Consider the following 23,047-nt stretch of genomic DNA (forward strand, 5'->3'; position numbering starts at 1 on the left):
CACCCTTTTGTTTTGCTTTCACAAATATTTAGCTGCGATAATTCCCGTTTTAAAAACAGGCTTCAATTGGTTCCTAATCCACTAATGCAATCCAGTGTGACCTGGTCAATGCTAATGAACAGTCATATTTGAACAGCGAGCTCTGAGGCCGTATAATAGTTTCCCATGACAGATAGTGATGAATGTTATGGATTGGGGCGTTGGGGTTTAAAACGGCCCTACGCCGCCCCGAACCTCCTTACACATACAAATAGTACAAAGAGTTTAAGACGGGGGCAGTGGGCTCCATGCTGAAAAGCTTTTCTTTTCTCGTGAGGAACAAACTCCTATCAGATGTGTTGAAATCTCCTACTTGACCCGAGTCTAACCTGCAGCCCAAAATGCACCAAGTCAGATAGAGCTAATCCCAGAAAGCAGGTTTAAACAAACAAGCCAACAGCCTCTGAGCGCTGAGAAGTCTCACTCCCCTACTTGCCTCCCTCGCCAGCGGTTCCGGGGCCCTCGGTGGGGGTTGTGAAGACTGGGGTCCAAAAGATCTGGTTTCCTGCCGCCTGACTTTTCCAGAAGAACCCGGGTTAGCTGTCTCCCAGCCCCTGCTCTTGCCCAAAACTGTGTGATATGGGAGTATTTTGCTAAACAGCACTTCAGGCCTTTGGGAAAATATCCGAAGGCGTTCGGAGTTAACGACTATTTTTCCTCCCTAAATTACCCCTGGATAAAACGCCATGTGCAGCTATATGGCACTCCTGTAGGAAATTTAGTTCCAACAACTACTGATTTGAGGTCAGCTCACTCTAAAACTGAACTGTTTTCCCCCATGCATAGGTAAGACTCCGAACTGAATATATTTCAGAGGGTCTTTAACATTTTCATTCTAGATTATCTAATTCAACTAAAAACTATTCCATAATTACTATGTGCTCATTGCTGTCTATCTTAGCCTGGGTTCCCCAGGAGATAGGGAGACAGTCCCAGGAACACAAAACAGAGAGGAAAAGAGAATAAAGAAGGGAGAAAGGCCCTAGACAGTTTGGCTCAGTGGATAGAGCATCAGCCCGAACACTGAAGGGTCCTGCATTTGATTCCTGTCAAGGGCACATACCTTGGTTGCAGGCTCCATCCCCGGCCTTGGTTGGGGCACATATGGGAGGCAACCAATCGATGTGTCCCTCTCACATCAATGTTTCTCTCTCTGTGTGTCTCTCCCCCTCCCTGCCACTCTCTCTAAGAATAAATGGAAAAACATCCTCAGGTGAGGATTAACAACAAAAAAAAGGGGGGGGGGGGACCTGCCATATGAACCTGCCATCACATGTCACAGATCTTACATAAGCGCTATCACCATCATTTAAATGGCTGTGCCTCAGGGCCGCCAATTCTGGAGGAAGAAGAAAGATTTCACCCACCGGCTCCAGTCTCCTATTGGTCACAGGTTTGCCAGGCAGATACCAGGCCCCTGCAGGCCTGGCCTCAATGGGGAAGCCTTGGGGGAAAATGGGGACAGAGTAAGGCGCTACAGGGCTGTTCCTTTGTGGTCCCGGGTGGCAGTTTCCAGTGTTAGCTGAGACGGGGGTGGACATGGGTGAGGCTGCAAGGATCTGATGCACGTGCTCAGAAAGGCATGGGAAGGGTTTTCTCCTTCTAGGAGGGTGATGATTGAACATGAGTACCCACGACGACAACCAACAGTGAACACCAGAAATATGCAACAATTGCTATGTCAGTTTCACAACAGCGATGCTAGGAAACTGAACATGAACCAAATTAGTGTGGTCTGTGAAAATGGAGAGAAAAGTGATACCTAAGCTCACATCTGAGGAGAAGATAGGCGTTTTCTGGTCAAAAGGAGATTAAAGGCTAGACCAGCCGTGGGCAAACTATGGCCCGAGGGCCGGATCCCGCCCGTTTGAAATGAATAAAACTAAAAAAAAAAAAAAAAGACTGTACCCTTTTATGTAATGATGTTTACTTTGAATTTATATTAGTTCACACAAACACTCCATCCATGCTTTTGTTCTGGCCCTCTGGTCCAGTTTAAGAACCCATTGTGGCCCTCGAGTCAAAAAGTCTGCCCACCCCTGGGCTAGAGGGAAGGGTGTTTTAGGGTGATGGATCAGAATGTACAAAATTACAAGTAATAGTGATCATAATGTTGAGGAAATATAGAATACAACAGCTCCATGCAAAATGTGTGAAGTGTATATATAAATCATGGAAATTTTTCTACTTGCAAGCAAATTCATTAATTGCAAAAAATGTATACGAAAAACATCTTGCAGAGCTAACTTCTGTGTACGTCATCTGTGGGAAGAAGAGACAGCAGTATTTGAATGAAAGGGATAGTACAGCTCTCTGTCTAACCATCCAGTCCCCATCAAATATTCCCATTATCATTTAATAACAATAATTAATAAGGCTGATGGACAACCATTTGTATTTGCGATGAAAGAGGAATTGTTGCTCATTTTCTGTCAGTAGCGCCACTACTGAATTAATCACAGCCTTGATGAATTGCCGGAACACAATGTTAGGCTACTGCAGTTGTCCCTGTTTTGTGGCAGCCTTTTAAGATTGTTCTTACTATGAAGTGCTATAGCCTTGAACTCGCAAAATTAAAGGACTGATAGAAGATGGGAAAAAGGTAACTTTTCTGGCAATTTCTTTAAAAATGAGTCTTTTCTTGTGCATGTATGTGTTTTAAGTATGTATAGCTGTATTATTCATTTCGATAGAGGACCAATTCATTTTTTAAGAAATCCCTAAGCAAGACAGGCAGAAAAAAAAGAAGAGTATTTCTTCTCCCCAATTTCGGTGGGTTGAAGCTAGGAACATAATGACAATTTAATGTGCTTCATCAAGTCACGTAGAAATATAAAACCCATTAATGTGAAAAGAGAAGAAATCCTCCCTGTACAGGTAGGGAATTAGAAAGTGGACGTTCCTCATTCATTGAAACTTCACTGGCTGGCTTGGTTGTATGCTGTTTAGCATAGACATTCAGTGTGACAACTTCCGATCGCTTTGAAATGTGCTGTAAGTATCCAGCTCTAGAAGTGATTTGCTCAGCCCATTTGTTCCTACGATGCTGCTGAACTAATTCTACAGAACAAACTCCCTTTGGCGATTACCAATTCTTTAAATGACCCCCAAATTCCTTATTACGACGATGGCACCATAACTCTGCAAAATGGACATCGCCTCTCCACATGGGTGAAATGCCATATGGCCGAAAAAATATTAAGAACTAATGCCACGCTTTGCTGATCAACGTTGGTAGCAGTCTCAACACAGTGGTAACTTTTCCACTGCAGATGATGAATTTGGCAACGTAACCTGGACTTTTGTTCATCCACCGGGTATTAATTCAGAGCAAGCAGCATAATTATATTAGTGAAAATTCCATAAGCCACGGCATATCTCTCCACAGCAGTGCGCGCTCTGTGGCCATTACGGCCCAAATTGCGAGATTCCTAGGCTGATGCCAGCATATCGCCTGGTGACATCAGGGCCGTTTCGCAATCCTGTCGTTACAAACGGACAGCATTTTAATGGCATGTGAGAACAAGATAGCTCTGCCTCATCGTGTTTTCCCAGATTCAGAAGAACCGTATGCTAGCATAGCACATCATTACGTGGATGTTGATGGAAAACAAATCCTGTCTTGTCCCTCGAAATATAATTACATGACCATCCTGTAATATGTCTAGGATACGAGGCAGCTGTTAGGGAATCCCTCGCCGGGATTATAAAGCTGCTCTACTCTACCCGCTAAACATACGCGTTCTGTGCTGAGGACCTTCAACACTGACATTGCTGATGGAGAGTTGGCTTCTAGAACTCTTGCTGGGGCTTGGGGGGCGGGGAGGGTGCTAATTCTGAGCTAGCTGAGAAAGAGAAGCAGCGTGGACTTGGAGATCAAACCATGGTGCTTAGTCTTAGCAGGTTTGGCTAGAACATCGGTCTGCAGACTGAAGGGTCCCGGGTTCAATTTCAGTCAAGGGCACATGCCTGGGTTATGGACTCAATCCCCAGTAGGGGGCGTGCAGGAGGCAGGCGATCAATGATTCTTTCTCATCACTGATGTTTCTACCTCGCTCTCCCTCTCCCTTCCTCTCTGAAATCAATAAAAATATATTTTAAAAACAAGAAGAAAACGTGGTGCTTGTTCCGGTTGGGTCGGAGAGCACAGCCTTAAGTCTGGTGGCCACGCCAGTTTCCCACAGTGCACTCCTGAATGTCACACCTCCCTGGGACAGACCGGCTGGAGCCAGGGGCCCTCTCTCCTCAGCCAACTGGGAGGTCAAGAGACACTGCATCTTCTGTGGGAAGCAGCTGAGCCAGGGGGGCTCGTTTCCTCTTTCTAAATCCATCCATCGGGAGAGTCCCCTTCACTGCGGGGGAGGAGGGCGCCAGGGAGAGGACCGGAGAGTTCTGCCACAGGAAAACCTTAAGCCAAGGTCAAGACCCTTCTCCCTCACTGCCAACACCCGGGAGGTGAGAGGAGGTGTTGCCAACCATGCATTCTATGCTGATCTGACGAGGGACAAGATGCGTGCGTTATTGGCCATTTACAGTACAGGCTAGTGTTGTTGTTGTTGTTTGTTAAGCCTCATCTGATGGATTTTTCCTCATTCATTCATTCATTCACTCATTCATTCATTTATTTGAGAGAGTGTGAGGGAGGGTGAGGGAGGGTGAGAGACAGAGGGAGAGAAACATCGATGTGAGAGAGACGAATCCATTGGTTGCCTCCCACATGGGACACGCCCTTGGCCCGAGTCCAACTTGAACCCTTCAGTCCCCAGGCCGATGGTCTATCCACTGAGCCAAACCGGCTAGGGCTAGGCAGAGCAGTTTTTAACACCCAGAAATGCTTAAAAAGCATATCCCTTCTCGCTTCATCTAGTCAATGGCTCCCTACTGCCCTCAGGATGAAGTCAAACCTTTAGGCATTAAATCCAGTGACATCACGTGTGCCTAACCTCACTACCTGTCTTCTGTTCTTACCTGTACCCTAAAGTCAGTCTTTCTGGATGATTCCTGGGTCCAGAAATGGGCCAGGCTGTACAGATGCAATCGCTGCTATTACTGTGCCCTGGTTGTCGATAAGGAATCTGATGTTTAGTTACGTGGAATTGCTCAAGGTCACGCAGCACGTGCTGGAGTTTGTATCACTCAGAGACTGAGCTCCTTCTCTCTGGACTGAACTTAAGGGAGTTCGAACACATTGCAGAACAAGCACGCAGTAAGCAATGTCTCCCATTGTTGAAATAGAAACTCCTGTTTATTTTAGTGATTGAGAAATAGGTGATTAATCTAGTCCCACTATCCGCATTTCAAATTTGATATAAAAATAAACTGAATTCACTGTAAGTTTCTACTATTGGAGCTTTGGTAATTTTGATAATATTCTAGATTGTCTGGAATCTGTAAACAATACCAAGAGAAACATCTCATATTTTCTACACATTCAATGCCAGCGATGATAAACTGGTATTAGCTTGAATATTCACAATACTCACAGTATTTACATAATACTTAAGTCTGCTTTCTCCTCACATCTGACTTTTTTAGATATTAAGAATTATATCCCACTTTGAAAGATCCTTAAAAGAATTCACATAAAATGATTATCTATAGTCAAATTACCTACAGATGACTTCTACTGGTGTTTTGGTAGTAGTCTTTTAGATTTATTTATTTAGCTTTTGTTTCATCATTGATATTATTTTTCTGTAAATAGAATTTTGAATAGAATTCTGCTTTATCATTGGCAATTTCTCATGTATACTTTTTCTTGTTACTACACACAATTCATAAACAGAAGTTTATTATGCCACTTGAGGATACTTTATAATTTACTATTTTCCTGTTGTATATTTCCTTATTCCCAAGTATTGCCACTCTAACTAACATGATGTTGATCACTATGGGGCATCAGGCATACAACTTTATTTCTTTGCTTCAAATAACTTCCTTGGTCTATATTCTAAAAACTTGAATTACTGGATCAGTGACCATCATCACATTTTAAAGGCTTCTGATACAGACTGTCAATTTGCTTTATTAAAAAGCATGTGTCAGTCACTCTCCTAGTAGTTACTTGTCTCCTTTGGTCTCTAAGTTTTTTTTTCTAGCCCAGAATTCACCATCACCACCACCAAAACCACTTATCAGGGATGTTCCAATGGACCATCCTATAGAGAAGCTGCAATTACACCAGTTTTCACACATGGTCCTTTCATGCATTTCCTTTCATCATTATGCTGCCTTTGCTTTGGTTTCAAGGTTGGGATAAGAGAGTGCTTGGTGCCCAGCTGGTGTGGCTCAGTGGTTGAGCATCGACCTATGAACCAGAAGGTCACGGTTCGATTCCCAGTCAGGGCATGTGCCTGGGTTGTAGGCTGGATCCCCAGTAGGGGACATACAAGAGGAAGCCCATCAATGATTCTCTCTTATCATTGATGTCTCTCTCTCTCTCTCTCTCTCTCTCTTTCTCTCTCCCTCCCCCCCTTCCTTTCTGAAATAAATAAAAAAGATATTTAAAAAAAATAAAAAAAGAATGTTTGGCATGAATCTTTGTGTGGATATAGTCTTAAGTAAGACCAACCTTGGCTGGCCTGTGTGAAATCGTTAAGCATGGAAGGAAGGAAGGAGCAATGGGCACATATTGCCAATGCAGTTATTCTCCAACTTTCCTCCCTTTCTCTCAGGATTTCTGCCCCACAACAGGCCCACTTACAAACACCAGTGATGCTGAAGAAGAGAAATCCTAAATACTTGGAATATCAAGTCACAGAAAATATTGCAATTGAAGTCTGAGTGCATAGATCAGTCAAGAGCTTGATCGAGTTCCTCAAATTTATGTTGGACTGAGAAGGGAATCAAGAAAAAAAAAAAGTAAGCAGAAACTCGGCTGAAAAATGAGCGCAAGTCTTCCTGACAAACTCTCAAACGTCTTTCATCACTGTTCATTTTTATCTTACAAAACATGCTGGGAGTGTTCGGTCCCAAATTTCTAACCCTGTGTTCCTCCTTCGCGGCGATGTTATCAGCTGGAAGGGAAAGCTGGCCGAGAAACTGTTATGTTAAGCACTTTCCACAGGAACTTATTGCTTTAATAAGTTGGGAACATGCTCTTAAGGAAAAAAAACCGTCATTGAAGATTCATTAAAGGGGAAAAAAAAAAAACTAGTTGACTCTCCACAGAACTCACACTTCCTTGACCGTGGAAGGGGCCCACGCCCTGCAGTCTTAGCAAAGAGGTGGAGTACGTCAGCAGAAAGAGGACTTTAGGTTCCCAGGCCCAGCCCCATAAGATGAGAGGACAGAATGTGTGTGTACGCCCGACAGCTACTCCCGCATCCCAGCAGACTAGGGATTCCAAGATAAACAATGCCTCACGCAGGTAAGCACTCAATAAATATTTTGTTGAAAGGGCGGATGAACGTTACAAAACACATTAATGCTCTCTGATGACTACATTCCCCCGGCATAGATCAAATTCTCACCTTGTACGATCGCATGGGAGATAAATACGAATCAATTCCTATCCAAGAGGATTTGCCTAGCAGCGTAACCTGCAGCCTCCGGACCCCTTTAGAAGTTAATGTTTTATTCTAATGGTCACAGTTTGTAACCAACCACACGGTGAACATGCGTGATGGCCTGCCTCAGAGGAAAGATATAGATTACTGTCCCTGGCCAGATGGTTTTTCAAGTTCATCTTCTTGGTTAAAATGTATCTTAAAACAAACAAACAGCACCACCACCAAGAAACAACAAAAACACAGTCTGTGACTCAGTAAGACCAGTTTCTGGTGAGAAGAAATACTAGGAGCATGAGTCACGTGGTGCCCACTGAGGGGGGAAGGGATGACTCACTTTCCCAGCATGAGCCTCCCTCTGGCTTTCCTGGCTTCCCGCTACCCCCTCCACTGTCCCATTGCACCCCACCCTTAGCAAAATCCGGGCGTTTTTCCTCCTGAGGCTACGGAGTCTGGATCCCTGTGCAGGAGGCCCTGGTCAAGTTTCCAGCCAGTGGGGGAAGACAGGGCGGGGGCCGGAGGAGAGACTCTACACCCAGACTCCATCTGTGACTAAAACCCAATCGCCTTCCCTGGTTCCAAGCAATCGCCCACTCACCCGACGGGCTCGCCGGATGATTGAAAATGGCTTAAGCAAGTGCATATGGTTTAAAGAGCCTCTCAAGATGACGGAAAGGCAGGCTGTCCACAGAGGAGCCATGTCACTCGGCTGACAAATAAGCCTGGGCAGAGCGGGCGAGGGCTTCCCGGGGGCTGCGGGGCAGGGAGAGGGGAAAGAGCGGTGGATGGGGGCCTAATACGAGCACGGGGCCTCCTCCCCCTCCCTGCTATTATATAAATGTTATATTTGTTAGGCCAGCTCCCTCCCCGACCACCCCCCAAGCAGTTCATAGACAATAAAACACCAGAAATCCCCGCAGAGTGGTAAAATGCTGACATGATTTAAGAAGGAGGACTCTGATAAGAAGATAAAAATCTAATAAACAGAGTCTAGAGAACCTTGGTGCGTCTCCGGCGCTTGCCAGTGTAAGCAAAACCCTCCCAAGGAAAACAAAAGGAGCCCTAATGGTAAGGACATTCCGCTCCCAGACCATCTGAAGGAGAAAGTGAAGGCCGTGACCTCTGCAGGCTGCCGTTATGAGCGCTCTGACAAGAAAATATTTGATTTGGTTCAAGAAGCAAAATCAGTCACTGGATTTTTTAATATCTTTTCTCTTCACCAAAAAAATAAAATAATGTACTTTGTATGTGTTTGAGAGAGAGAGTGGCGTGTACGCGGGAAATATTTCTCCCACCTGCGTAGGTTTTCTGTCGAACTGGGTCTTAATTTCTTCTTGGAGTTTAATCAACCCCAGGAAGAGGTGGACACACAGGCCCATTGAGTTCCCTGTTTTAATTAACACAAGGCTCCCGAAGGCTAATCTCAAGTTGCACACGTGAATCTGCAAATATGTAAAGACACGCATTCTCTGCATACAAGAGCCAGAGTGGGAGAGCAAGTGTACAACGCTGTGAGTTTATTGCTGAAGGTTTAGGAAGTCCTCAAAGCCCTGATCTGTATCTCTGAAATCTAGAACAGAGAATTGCATAGAAACATGCTTAAATGCTGCCTAAGCTCCCAGGCTAATTCAAACAAAACTTATAAAATGGCTGAATTCCTGAGCAATGTTGTTGGAACACGTATGAGGAATACTTATGGGGTTATGCATGTGTTTGGTATTAAAAAATAAGTAGAAAAACAAAGTAGAATTAGAGGAGAAATGTTTTGTGGAGATTCTGAAGGGCTCTTTAGTGCATTTCTAATAGCTTCCATGCTTGCTGACACTGCTTTTCATGATGACCAGTGCAATTTTCAGGTTCATGGCTTTCTTTTTCACTGATAGGGAGAACTGCATGTACACCCATCAGACATAATCTGTTTGTTGTCTGTTTTTTAGTATTTATATTCTTTCATCTCAAGAGGAAGGAGATGAGATAAAGGTATAAATGGGTATGATGACCTGGAAAGAAACAGAGAAGAAATGAGTCTAGTAGGGCAAAAGGGAGAACAAAATCACACCTGGTACAATCAACTGGCTGTGAGGAGTGAAGAGAAAACACAGGAACAGTCTGACTCCTTTGTCTTCCCAGGCTCCGGGCAGGTAGCAGGAAGCCATGCTGGCCTAAGAGCAAACCTGCACAATCACCCAACGCCCTTGGGGCTAGGAGCTCTTCAAAGCCACTTAATAATTCAAGGTCCACAAAGGCACATGCGGGCAGAGGCCTGGGTTAGAAGAGGCGCAGGTAGGAGCACAGCCATGAGTTGCATCCCTGTTGTCTTGGACAAAGATTCTATGGGAAGTAGGCAAAAGGCTATGCCAAATGTTAGTTTACAAGTAAGGGGGTTGGAGCCTTGCAGAGGCCTGTGGGTATGCAAGGCTGCGGGTCTTCAAAGGTCTGGTGATACACAAAGGGCTGGAGGCTCTGGTTTCTATTATAGCTGGTCCCCAATACTCTATTTCTGCCCCTATCAAAGATTCAACACCTATGCAATCAACTTGAGAGCGTTAGGTAAGAAATTGTTTCCTCTGGGCATTGGGAACATTTAGCCTATCCACACTGATCTGTGAACCGGATTACACCTTCACTTGGTTTGGTAATGTGTGGACAAAGCTGAAGGAGCCAGCCTTTAAGATCCTGCCCTCTTTGAGCACAAAAGCAGGTCCAAATTGCCCATGACAAACTTGTTAGCCAAGTCTACAATTAGAATACAGAAAATTAAATTATGTAAAATTAAAAAACTCTGAACCTTGACATCAGAAATGTGTTAATGTGCTTGTTTCTATTTTTGTTTATTTTGTTTTTCAGATTTAAACTTTGCATACGTGGGTTTGCCTGAGCTAATGTTATCCTCCTGGTAATAGCATTTGAGTTTAAACAACTATGTAATCACAGATCATCCTTTTGGGACAACTTGTTGTATATAGTAGAGAGTAGACTAAAAACATGGAGTCAGGCAGCCTGGGTTCAAATCTGGGCACCGTCATGTTCCAGCCTTATGACCTTGAGCAAGTTACTTAACTGCTGTGACAATCAATTCCTTCAAGGGGTAAAAATAATACTTATCTCAAAGCACAATTATGAGGATTCTGTTATGAAAAAAAAAGTATTTAAAACCATGACTAGCATAGTAACAATGAGCTATTATTGTTTTTTAAATTATATAAGCTATATGTACATGTCAAAAATGTGTAGGATGCAGAAATTTACTTTTTAAAGAATGTCCTAATCCTAACAGCTGAGGATGATCACTCCTTTCCCTCGTTCTTATTCCTTCTGAGTGTTTGATTTTTACAAGTTTGGAATTCTAGTGTATGTATATTTTTATTTTTTATCTGTTCTTATTAAATATCATAGCTAGATAGGTAGATACAGACAGAGAGATAATATTCTCTCATGAATGTAAGGACGTTTAGTTAATCAAATCTTCAGCATGTCTAAAGGTTTTGCTAATGTGTACTATGATAAATAATGCTGCACTGAACATCTATACTATCTATTCCTCGCTTTCCTACATGCTTTGGGTGATTAAAAAGAAATACTGTACAACTACATGGGGAATGCCAAAATAAAATGGTCATTAACTAATTTCAAATTTGAAAGCAGGGACACAGTAGATGTTGAACCCCTTGGGGCCTCCATTCAAATTTAGGAGTGAAGTATCTATTCCTTCTTCCTCCCCACCTTCTAAACCTAAACCTAAACCTCTGGATTGTTTGAAAATTACTAAATAAATTACTGAAAGCCTAGGTTAGAAAAATTTGTCCACAGAACATAAATAAGCTTAACTAAAAACTAAAGGGTTTGATTTGGTAAGAAAAAGTGAAGAAAGTAGACATATCAATTAAATAAACAATATGTGATTCATGTGTAAGCTCTATAAATACCATCTAAAAGCACTGTGAACTAAAATGGGTAGCATCTAACTGTCAATCAACCTACTTTGACTCATGGTGCCTAAAGACATTTTCCACTATGTTCTAAAATGACTTCTGGGATGAGATGGGTTCTACACTTTCAGTACCATGAAACATCATGGATCTTAACAATTTACCATCTTCATTTGAGATTAAGAATATCCATATTATTGAATCTTAATTTGGATTTTCAAATCCTTTTATTTAAGATACTAGAGGCCCAATGCACGAAATTCGTGCAAAAGTAGGCCTTCCTTCCTCAGGCTGCCGGCACCGGCTTCCCTCTGGCCCCGGCTTAGTTCGGAAGGACATCAGGTCTAATTAGCATATTCACCTTTTATGGTTATAGATCTTCCTATTTCCTGTGTTGCAACTTGATTTCTCAAATGGGGTAGCTTTCATTGTAGTTTTATAAGGAAGCGGAATACAAAGCATGCCAGACCAATATGATGAGTTCTAATTTCAATAAATCCATAAAATATTCATGTATGCCTCCTTAGCCATCATTTTAGGTACAGAGTCACTTCCTGTTAAGTGTATTTCATATTCTAAATGCAATTCTGGTTTTTTCCAATGTAGATAGTATGAGGAATTTCAAAATAAAATGGTAATTTTATTTTGTCTTCACAATAAGATTGGAGGGGAAGACATTTTTTATAATGGTTAGGAATAAAAATTTCATATGTAGAGAGACCAATAAAAAGATAAAATGCAATAATAGATATTGATGGATCATCCCATTTCTTAAGTATAGAAAAATGAATTCTATAATCAGAATGTGCTCTTATGATCATTTTAAAGAAACACATTATTATTTGACAATCTCTTAATATCAAGAAACCCCCTGGCAAAGAAAATTTACCAAATGAGCATATTCTTTACTTATTGTTCATTTTTCTAGAACAATGAAAGACTGGAAGTAGATGCTTCTCTATTTCATGTCCAGAGTAATGATTGCTTTTGACACGTCAAAAATTGCCAAAATTATCTATAATCTTTCCCTTATTTCTACTTCTAATTTTTCATCTGTTTGAAGGTGACAAAAGTTAAAGCCTAGCCATTCACCTTTTCACACCATAGCATATATATGCAAAATTTATATATGATTATAAACTTATGCATAATCATATATAAACTTGTAAACATAAAATAGCCATATCATATATTACTTTTTAATTGTTTTTCAAAATTAGCAGTACATTAAAAAGATCTTGTCCTCTTCTACAGTTATCTACAGTAATTTCTATTAGCATTTTTATTTATAAATAAATGGGAACTTGCTATGATAACTGGTTGAAAAGCAAAAAGGTCAATGAAATAATTTGGAGGGTTCTTTGGAGCAAATCTGATTTTAAAGAGACACTAAACAATTGTCTACGTTGGATTAATGATGATTTTTAATCGTGTTCTATGCAGGTAAGCAAAAAGCTTCCCAAGCATTGTGGTGCTGCCTGATTTCCCAATTATCTATTTGATAGAAAAGACTGCATTGCCATGAAGCATGTCTAGAAGCCACTGCTTAAGACTACAGGAGACAAATTCTTGGGAAATCAATTTGTAGGGATTTGGACAATCCAAGAGGAAGACGGGCCGCTCAGTCAGGTGGGCCACTTCTACCCCGAGCAGCTGAGTACATTTCCCAGGCTGCTTGCTGTCCGGGTGACATGTGGCCCGCAGTGTGGGAGAAATGACTCGAAGGTTATGGTCCTTATTCGAGTGGAAGCAGAGGGCCTTTATTCCTCTCGCTGGGTCTCCTTATTCCCCCCTACCCCCACGTATCCCACGGAACCAGCCTTCTCTAACGGCACCACCATCCCATGACCCACCACCATTTGCATGGAGAGTAAGTGCCCTGTTCCAGGACACGCAGGATACCATCCTAACTGGTTGCCACTTTGTCCTTCAAGAGCGGTAATGTCTTTGTGTCTGATGATGGGTGATTACCCACAATTCTCCTCCTTTTCTCACCTTCCCCAAGGATTTCAAAGTATCACTCTGTGAAAACCGAGACATGCACCTGCTTTTATTCTGATAACCAGTGAAAAGATACCTTGATGTAGAGATCTGGAAGAAAGCAAAATTCCTTTGCCCAAGGAAAAAAATGGAAGGGGAAGGGAGAAAATCATGTGACTTAAAAATAAAAAAGGCAGAATATACTTGAATCAAGGGAAATAACCAGATCGACCCACAACACATCTGATGCCAAAGATATTGACCCAACTTCTCTTGCTCTGTAGCCAGTCTTTACCTCAGAAGCTCGTGGAAAAGAAACCTCATGCGTGAATGCCCTTTTCCCTGCACGTGGCACTTAGGATGCTATCAGCCAATTCACTCCTTTGCCTCCTACTCCACCTCCCCCACCCAAGTGTGTATTCTCAGCCCAGGAAGGAGTCGGAGCCGTTACTGTGCACAAATCATCTCCTGGCTGAAGTTTTTGGTGGCAGCCAAGAGAGGAGAAGGGGGAAAAAAAATTAGAAAAATTTCAATTTCAGAACCATTATTATTTTCATTAATCATGAGAGGCGCTGTCACCCCGTCCTCATTCTTTAGAAGGAGATCTATTATACGGTCCATTTAGTCCAAGCCATATTACCTCATATGTTTTCCTGGCTGACCAAATAAGACTTAAGAGATAAAACAATTTACTGTTCATTATGATCCGTGTCACTGGAATCAATCTATTAACCTACATGAACTGGATATGTGACGATATCTCACATACACGCTTCCTCAGTTTAAAGAAAAGGCAAGCAGGTGAGGAGGGGGCAGAGAGAGTGAGGGGAGAGGAGAGGGAAGGGAATCAGGGCCCATAAAGTCAGCAGACGTATAATTTGCCAAGCGAATACAACTTCATTTCCCAGGGCCCACTGCTGCGCCCTCCACATCCTCTCGCAGCCCCTGACCTGTAAAGAAGTCTAACAAATTGGCTTCTATTGTGGAGCCAAAAGGTGCCATCAACGAAGGGACGGTTCGCTGGGCCTAAAGTATGATGGGAAATCTGGGGCTGGAATAAAGGGCTGGCGTTTTGTGAAGTTAACCCTTGAAGGTGGAGAGCAAGCAGGAAGCTCTGGCCAGTGGGCCAGCGGGGCCAGGAGGAGTGAAGCCCTGCAGGCTTCTGGCGCAAACACAGGGAAGGGGCTGTACCAGGCACAGCGAGGGCCACACAAAGTTCAAATAAAAACTAGACTCATCTTCCAATTGTAAGCAATAAAAATATCCCTGCTGTGTCTCTGGACAGTCTGTCTGTCTCTCTCATCAGAAGCATCTCAAAGAAAGGAAATGAATCAATGGCTGGCCCACCGCTGCAGGAAAACATAACTTTTGAGTAGACAATAGAGAAGTTAAGGAGGCCGGTCATTAGAACGTGGCTCCAGCATTTCACTGAACTGGCATTTGCAACCAAAATTCTCATTTGAGCATTGGTTTGTGTGGTCAATTTCCTTCTGAAACTCCAGAGCTCAGCTCATGGCTACGCAGCCCACAGTCAGACCTTGCCTTGGAAGTCATGAAGTGTCACTTCCCCAATTCTTTTTGCTCAAAGGCAAGTTGCAGGGCCCTCAGATAAACAGGAGGGAATGTACAAGGCCTGGGTAACAGAGGTGTGGTTCATGGCGGCCATCTTTGGAGACCACCACTGCAATGATAAAGGGAAGGTCTCACTGATCAAGTGGCATTTGAGCGGAGCTCTAAGGGTCACAGAGAGCAAGCCATGTGACAGCTGCGGGCTGAGCTTTCTGAGCACTGTGAGCAGAAGGTACAAAGTCCTGAGGCAGGACTATCCCTGATGTGTTGAGAGAAATGGGGGCCAGTTGGCTGGACTAGAACAAGGTTCATGGAGAGAATTTGGAATTAACTCAGAAAGAGAGAGAGAGAACAGGTAATGGATAGCCTGAGAGGCCATTGTAAGGATGGTGGATTCTAGTTTGAGTTGTCTGAGAAGCCAGCTGATTTTAAACAGAAGATGAGGTTGACAGCTAAGAAACTATTCACTCGGGAGAGCTACTAACTGAGGACCTGAACAACCACTCTATTATAAGCATCTTGGGGTGAACAAATGCAAAAGCAGGCCAGGACGGACCACCGAAGAGCCTAGGTCTCAGCTGTAGGCTTACCAAACACCTATCTTCTAGAAACAGTTGAACTCTTCTTGGCTTTAGATTATCCATCTGAAAAATGAAGGCTGGGCCAGAGAAATTATTGCAAATAGCCCATCATCCCCAGGGTGAGGGAGAGGGTCCCACTGACCCTTCTTGCTTCAACCAAGAAGCAGGATGTTACTCTGCTTCATATATTGGACTTCCTTCCATATAAGGTTTGGTTTGAAGAGAGATTTTTGCTGTTAAAATACATTTTAGAATCCGGTGGCTAAACTCTATACGGCTGTCACTACTGAACAGGGTAAATGCATGCAACAATGTCTGTGTGTGTGTGTGTGGGGGGGGGGGGGGCTTGACTCATATTCACAGGTAGAAGCAATAGTTAAAGAATTATCCCCCTGTGAATTCTTGTTTACTTCTCACTGTGAAGAGGGAAACATCGCAGGAGAGGTTGGCAGGTGGAAGAGAAAAGATAAAATGCTAGTGTAACCAGGACCAAACCCTCATTTTTGGAAGTTGGGAAAATGGCACCCTGGGGGAATTTGAGGAGTTTCTTTCTTCTAGGTGGAGACTGGAATTTGCCTTCCAGAAAGACCCTCTGTTTACAATGGGAGGGCCCACTTTGGTGAGACCTTTTAATTAACCTCTTTTGTCCCCTGGGGAAGCCTCAGTGCTTCAAAGCTGGTGAGTAATGGAAATCAAGGCTTGGTAAAGCCAGTCCCAGCAGAAGCCCCTGGATCCCCGCCTCTAATAGCTGTGGCTTCTAAGGTGTGGTACTTCCCATCCCCTCAGGGTCTGTGTTCAGTGCTTGTGAGTCTGATCCAGCCTCAAACGCAGATGTGGGAAATGAGGAAAAGCAGTGTGCTTCCCTCCGAGGTCAGAGGGAGACCGGCTGTGCCCAAGGCGCTCTGATCTGAGAGGGTCCTCAGCAGCGTGCAGCTCCCAGAGAGGAAGGGCTGCCTGTTCCCAGCTGCACCTGCAGCCCTAGCAGGACTCAGTGAGCAAGCACCTGATGCAGGGAGCGTAGTGGCAGGAGGAGGAGAGCGGAATGGGCTAGTCACAGGGCACAAGGAGGCAGTCACGTGGGGACCTACAGGCACTGGGGAAAAGTGGAGGGGAGTGGATGTCCCAAAATTATGCAGATGGACAAGCGAGAAAATGGTGGGCACAGAAGGGAGAGGACTCCTACTCTGTAGTCACTGGCTGATGGGACCAGTGCACATCTCTGATGAAAGAGTCACTCTTGGATGCCAAGCTTCAGAAACATCTAGCCAACAGCCCTCCACATGGACACTTCCGTTGCTCTGAGAGTCTAGCACTACCTAGCATGTTCCAGTTTGGGAGAGAGGGGAAAAGGTCTGGAAGCGATATCATACTGGCTGATCTCACTTATGTGTTGACATCTTCTTGGTAGCCCATCAAGGCCTGCCTTGCACTGACATCAGCACAGTTCCTCAAATGAAGTCTCCCACTGATGGCAAAGACAACTGTTCCTCTTGTTTCTCTTTTCTCTCTTCTTCTTCCGTGTCCCCCACCTCGCTAAAATCCCTTACAGACTCAAGCACAAGATTTAAATAATATTTGGCAATCTTTAAGGAAAAAAGATCACTCGCTGTCTTAGCTCAATGCTTGGAACATAATAATCACCAAGTATATGCGAATTGTTATTTTGCCATTATTAATGTTGCTGTTATCACTGTTATTAATATTAATGTTTTCCTCTAGCCCAACATCTAGACTAGCACTACCCAGATCTTCAGCAGCGATGAAAATGCTCTACTACCCGTGGTGCCTCTTTTGTGGCCACCAGCAACCTGCGGCCATTGAATACTTAAACTGTGGCTAGTCCAAATGAGAAACTAAATTTTTAATTTTATTTCATTTAACTGACTTACATTAAAACGATCACAGGATAGTAGGACCAGTCCAGACCCATTTTTCTGGGATGAGACTTGGACCATCGGTATTCCTTAAACCTGTAGCGCAGAACTTGCATTGGAACAACGTGGGGGACTTTTAGGCCCAATCCTAGAGTTTCTGATTTAGCAGGTCTAGGAGCACGGCCTGCGAAGTTGCAATTTAACAAATAATGCTGATGTGGCTGGGCCGGGGACCAGACTTTGAGAACCACTGCTTTAGGGCCACCCATGGTCCTCACTTCTGAGTGCGCGTGGGGATCCCAGGGGACTGATGCCCAGGCTGTGCCCCAGAAAAACGAACTCAGAAGGTTGAAAGCTCCAAGCCATTTCTTTAGATATTCAAGAATTCAGTACAATTTTAAATCAGGGGCATGGGAGTTAGGTCAGGGTTTCTCAAACTGCAATGTGCTTAAGAACCCCAGGAGAGCTTGAGAAAAAGCAGATCCTACTTTACTGGGTCTGGGATGAGACCCAGGAGACAGTCATTCTAACGAGCTCCCAGATCATGCTGCTGCTGGTCGGAGGCCCACACTCATGAGGAGCCAGGGATTACAGGATCCCTGCGGCTGGTTCTAATCTTTGAGATCTGCAATTCCAGAGCTGGGCAGGCGATGGGGAACCTGGCATGTCCACCAGCATCTAGGGCTGCTGGAGAGCAAGCGAGAATGCAGCCAAGATGGTGATGACAAGACCAGCGAGTCCTGGGAAGGAGGAAAAAAGTGGCTCCCTTAAGGCAGCTTGGCCCTGGCTGGGAGGCAGGCTGCCAGCTGGGAAGGATGCAGGCGAGCTCCCTCCTCAGAGCGGGAGGGGAGTAGGCAGAGTCAGACTATTGCTGTCAATAGCCTTCCAAGTCCATACAACAGCTCCGCTGGTTCCCAGCCACGGGGGCCGGAGACCAGGCACCCTATGGAGAGCCAGGGTGGTCCCATCTCAGACCTGTCCCGTTGCCCAGTGCTAGGACCCTTGGATGGAGAAGGAGAAGCTGACATCGGAGGCTGGATCACATGACTGGATAGTAACCGAGGGGCAGTACAGTGCTTGTAATGTCAAATAAAAAGAACACTTAATGTTCCTTTTTTGCATTTCAGGTCAAAGGTGAGTTACAATGAAGCTTGAGAGTTAAGCAGTTCGATAGTGAGGGAAAGAGGAAAAAAGGATGCGCGGATCCACCAGGAGGGCCCCAGGGAAGACGCGGCAGATGGAAACCCTTCCCATCAGCCTTTGGCGTTTTTTCAGGGGCGGGATGAACATCAGAATAACTGGGAGTTAATTCTTTCAGAACTGTTCCGCTGCAAGGCTGTGTTTTCTGTCCTAAGCGTTTGCCATTGGTGCCCGACAATCACATCATCAAACAGGAAGAACAAGGTTTATTTCCATACAATTGTCGTTTGTTACCATGAATGGGAATATATGTCATAATAATGAGTGCCTGGTGGTCCATATAACAGTTTTCCTTCTACCAAAGGAGGAAGAAAAAGGAGAAGGAAAAAATAAAACCAACGCAAAATACCTCTTCTGAATGTCAAGTAGACAACCAACTAGGACACACCAGGAGCTATTATAAACGGGCATTCCAACTGACTCACATAAACCAAGATGAATTTCTCCAAACGTGTTCACTGATAGAACATTTTAATTCCCTCTCTCTCTCTCTCTCTCTCTCTCTCTCTCTCACACACACACACACACACACACACACACACACACACACACACAGTTAACCTGAGTTGCTGCTATAATAATACAGGATGCCAAATGGAGAGGGGAAGTACAGGAGTGTAAAGAGTGCTTGAAAGACAACTGGATAGTTTTGCAGAACCTTGTGTTTGCCTCCGAATTTGGAATTTCAGATGAGAACATTTCTCTCTTGTCTCCAGTAAAAATGACTCTATTTGTTCTTTTCCAGGACCCCCCCAAGGGTCCTGTCTCAGTACAAAATGAATAATGATGCTTTATTTTTCATAGTAACCTTCTGCGAGAACTTCACAATGCTTTAGAAAACTGATCTCATAAATCTTTAAAACACCCTCGAGAAGTAGAAAGCAACCATCTCAGCCCCATTATACAGGTCAGGAAACTGAGGGGCACTGAGTGAGCCTCCCCTATTGGAGCCTGATAACAGCTGATTTTACCTTCCCTAACTCAGCCCCCGACTGCATATCTTCCTTATCAATGTGCTACATGTGCCAATATCCACAGGCATACAATGCTCATTTGGAAAGTTCCAGAAAATGTCTCTACTTTTTTTTTTTAAAAAAAGAGCATTACACTATTAGAGGCCTGGTGCATGAAATTCGTGCACAGGTAGGGTCCCAAGGCCTGGCTGGTGATCAGGGCCAATCTGGGCCTTCTAGCTGGCGGCCGGGGCCTTCCTTCATTCCGTGCCACCCCCTGGTGGTCAGCGCATGTCACAGGGAGCGATTGTTCTCCCGGTCAAACTCCCATGGGAATAATTTGCATATTAGGCTTATATAGAGAGAGGGAGATAAGTAATATATCTAATAGTGGGCCAGTGATGCAGACTGCAATGAATAAATGCATATGCATGTATACAATGCATGCTAGCTCCATATGTACCATGGGTATTTTGGGAGGTTGTGGAATTAACCTGAACCCATTTTTAATGTTTTGAAAGACAAGAACCTACTCAAATCTGCTGGCCTCAGACTGAGTGGCATTTTTTCCTTGGCAAGGTCTCCTCTTTCATAGAACAATCTGCAGATGTCAGCATATTGAAGCTGACAGTGATGGAACTGAGGGAGTCTGCAGTGACTTGACAGTGGCCCTCTACCCTGGTATTTGCCACCCTTTCCTTTAACTCCAACACCTGCCAAGTTCAAGTGCACACTGGAAAGAGGTGCGTGGCTCATGGGAAAGCCGGCGCTCCCAGCAGGAAAAGCATACCTTCTCTAACATTAGCCCCTCTCCTCCTCTGGTGCCAGCATTTTAACAACAGAGGAATTAAACACGTGGACTTGGCCTTGGGCTTCTCGTGGTCAGGCTGAAAGCATGGTGGCTGTCTGGAACATTAACATACATGGCTAACGTATGACACTCCATGCCTCAATCTGTTCCGGACCTCGAAGCAACGGAATTAATGACACTCTTCTCACTCCTGAAGGCGTCCTGGTCAGGACACAGGCTGCTTAGGATGCCCGGGGTTAGTGACCCCACAGATTGTTGGGCAGAATGTGAAGGTCACCGGGCAAACAGAGGTGAACGCAGCCGGTTCAGATTTCTCAGATGAGTGAGCTTTGGAAGATTTATCCTCTCCCACATCCAGTACTAACACAGGGACACGATGCCAACCCCATCAGCCAGCAAAACAGTATTTATCTCTTCATGCACTTTTTTTTTTTTTGCCTTATGACCAGTGGGATACTATATAATAAGATCAACCTCACTTTGGCAGTTTGTTCGGGGTAAACATCCCTGTCCCATCCAAAGAAGGAAGCTTGCCTGTCCCCTCCCCTCTACGTTAGGGGCCCCTGACCTCAGGGGGACACCTCAGCCCTGGAGCTCACCGCTTCATAAGGAAACACAGTCCACTTCTACCGCTGCCACATTATTCCTATGTGGGGCCCAATCTCCTTCCCTGTCATTTCTGCTCATTTGCCAGTTGCCTTTTCTGGATCAATACAAGTCTCTTCTCTCTTTCAAGTATTTAAAAGGAGCAGTGGTCCCCCTCCCCCTCCAATCTCTTTTCCAATGTTTCAACTGCCACCCTTTTATTACTTTTTTCTTGAATCAATTCTATGGTATGTTAAGCATTAATATAAGGAAAATAAAGGGCAGCCCTTTTTAATTAAATAGAGAGTTAACTCATCAACGGAGCCTCGCACACTGTTCCTGGGGAAGATCACAGAGGAAAGGATGGCTGTGGAACAGGACATCTAAGCTCTGAGTCCAGGAAGATGAAAGGGGTGTTTCCGGCGGGGTGAGGGCGGCACAGGTTTAAGGGAACATGGGAACCGACTGAATTCAAACAAAACTGAAGAACAAAACAATGGGGTGGGGGGGGAGAAGATAATTATGTCTTATAACAATTACCCTGGCTAGGAAGCAAAATTAGCATAGTCCTTCCTAATTTAAATGCGTTGAAAGTGGCTGAGCAGGACAGCAGACAATTACAAGGTTTACGACGCAGGCTTTGGTTAACCTGACAGCAGTTGGGTGTTGTAGCCTTTTTGCCGCTGATAACAATAATTATAAAGCGACCTATACATACTATACATAGGACCTGTTTAATGCTAGGGCAGGTTTCACTCTGCTGGCAAGTAACAGTCATTGCACACTTCAGGTGGGTTTTTATGTATCTTGTTTTTACTTATTTAAATCTTGATTACTTTTAACTTATCAGTTATAGGTTCAATCACTTGAGTGTCAGATAATTGTTCTAATCCTCCCTCCCTTCTTCCCGTTGGTCCCTCTGGCCATCCTTCCTTTCTTCCTTTACTCTTTCTCTCTTCCTCTTTCTTTCTCTCTCTCTCTCTCTCTCTCTCTCTCTCTCTCTCTCTCTCTCTTTCCAAATCTTTGGATCCAAGAAAATGAGGAAGTCTTAGAAATGGACTTTCTTACAAGGAATTTTTTCAAGTTTACCCACTTTCTCATAGTAGGGATCTTATTCCAATGTCTCCATTTCCAATTCAACTGCAGCTTCATTTCCAATCAAAGGTTCACTGAGCTGCATAACCACCTTCAGTTCACTCTGTCGTGTAGTTCCTTTAACTGTTGTGTCGGTAACACTGACTCATTGAATTACTCAGCACGTTTTCGTGTTCCTTCACATTACTCTTATGTAGGAGAATTCCTGGGCCATTATTTTGTGCATCACCCACTTCCTTCACTTAATCACAAAAGCAAAACGTACTTTTATTTAATAAATTGATTTCATGAGTTGAGAAAAAAAATGATCATTTTCTCTGTAGGCAAAGTCAACACACTGGCTCACATCACAAAATGTACATTAATCAGCAGTGAACGGTTAGGTGGGCTGTGTAGGCAACTTAATTAATAAAGATTTAACCCAGGGTTTCTTAACCTCAGCACTATTAACATTTGGTCCAGATAATTGTTGTTGTTGCAGGGCTCGATCCTATGCACTGTAAGACAACAGCAGTGTGCCTGGCCTCTGCCCATTAGGTACCAGTACAAACAACCCCTGCCCCCAGTTGTGACAACCAACTGTCTCCAGACATTGTCAGATATGCTGGGGGGAAGGAAGGGGGACAAAATCACCCCCGAAGGAGAACCACTGATTTAACCCAATCAATAAAGGTCTTCGATTGTAAGGAAAAGAAATAACACACTCGTCTTAATAGGATTAGTTTGTCTGCTACATATGTCCAATTATTGGCAACAGGAATTTATAACAGTCAGAATCAATTAGACAAGTTGTGCTGAGCCGCGAGGAACTGACACAAGAAATAGCAGAGAAGTTTCTTTTTCCATTGTGCTCAAGACGTCTGGAAGGAAGCTCTTTATTGCTGCTGGTCAGGGGGTCCTATGAGACTCTCCGGGTTTGGGCT

Source organism: Myotis yumanensis, unplaced genomic scaffold, assembly GCF_028538775.1.
Source record: "Myotis yumanensis isolate MYYU_CA2020_CCGP unplaced genomic scaffold, mMyoYum1.0.hap1 SCAF_20, whole genome shotgun sequence".
Lineage (NCBI taxonomy): Eukaryota > Metazoa > Chordata > Mammalia > Chiroptera > Vespertilionidae > Myotis > Myotis yumanensis.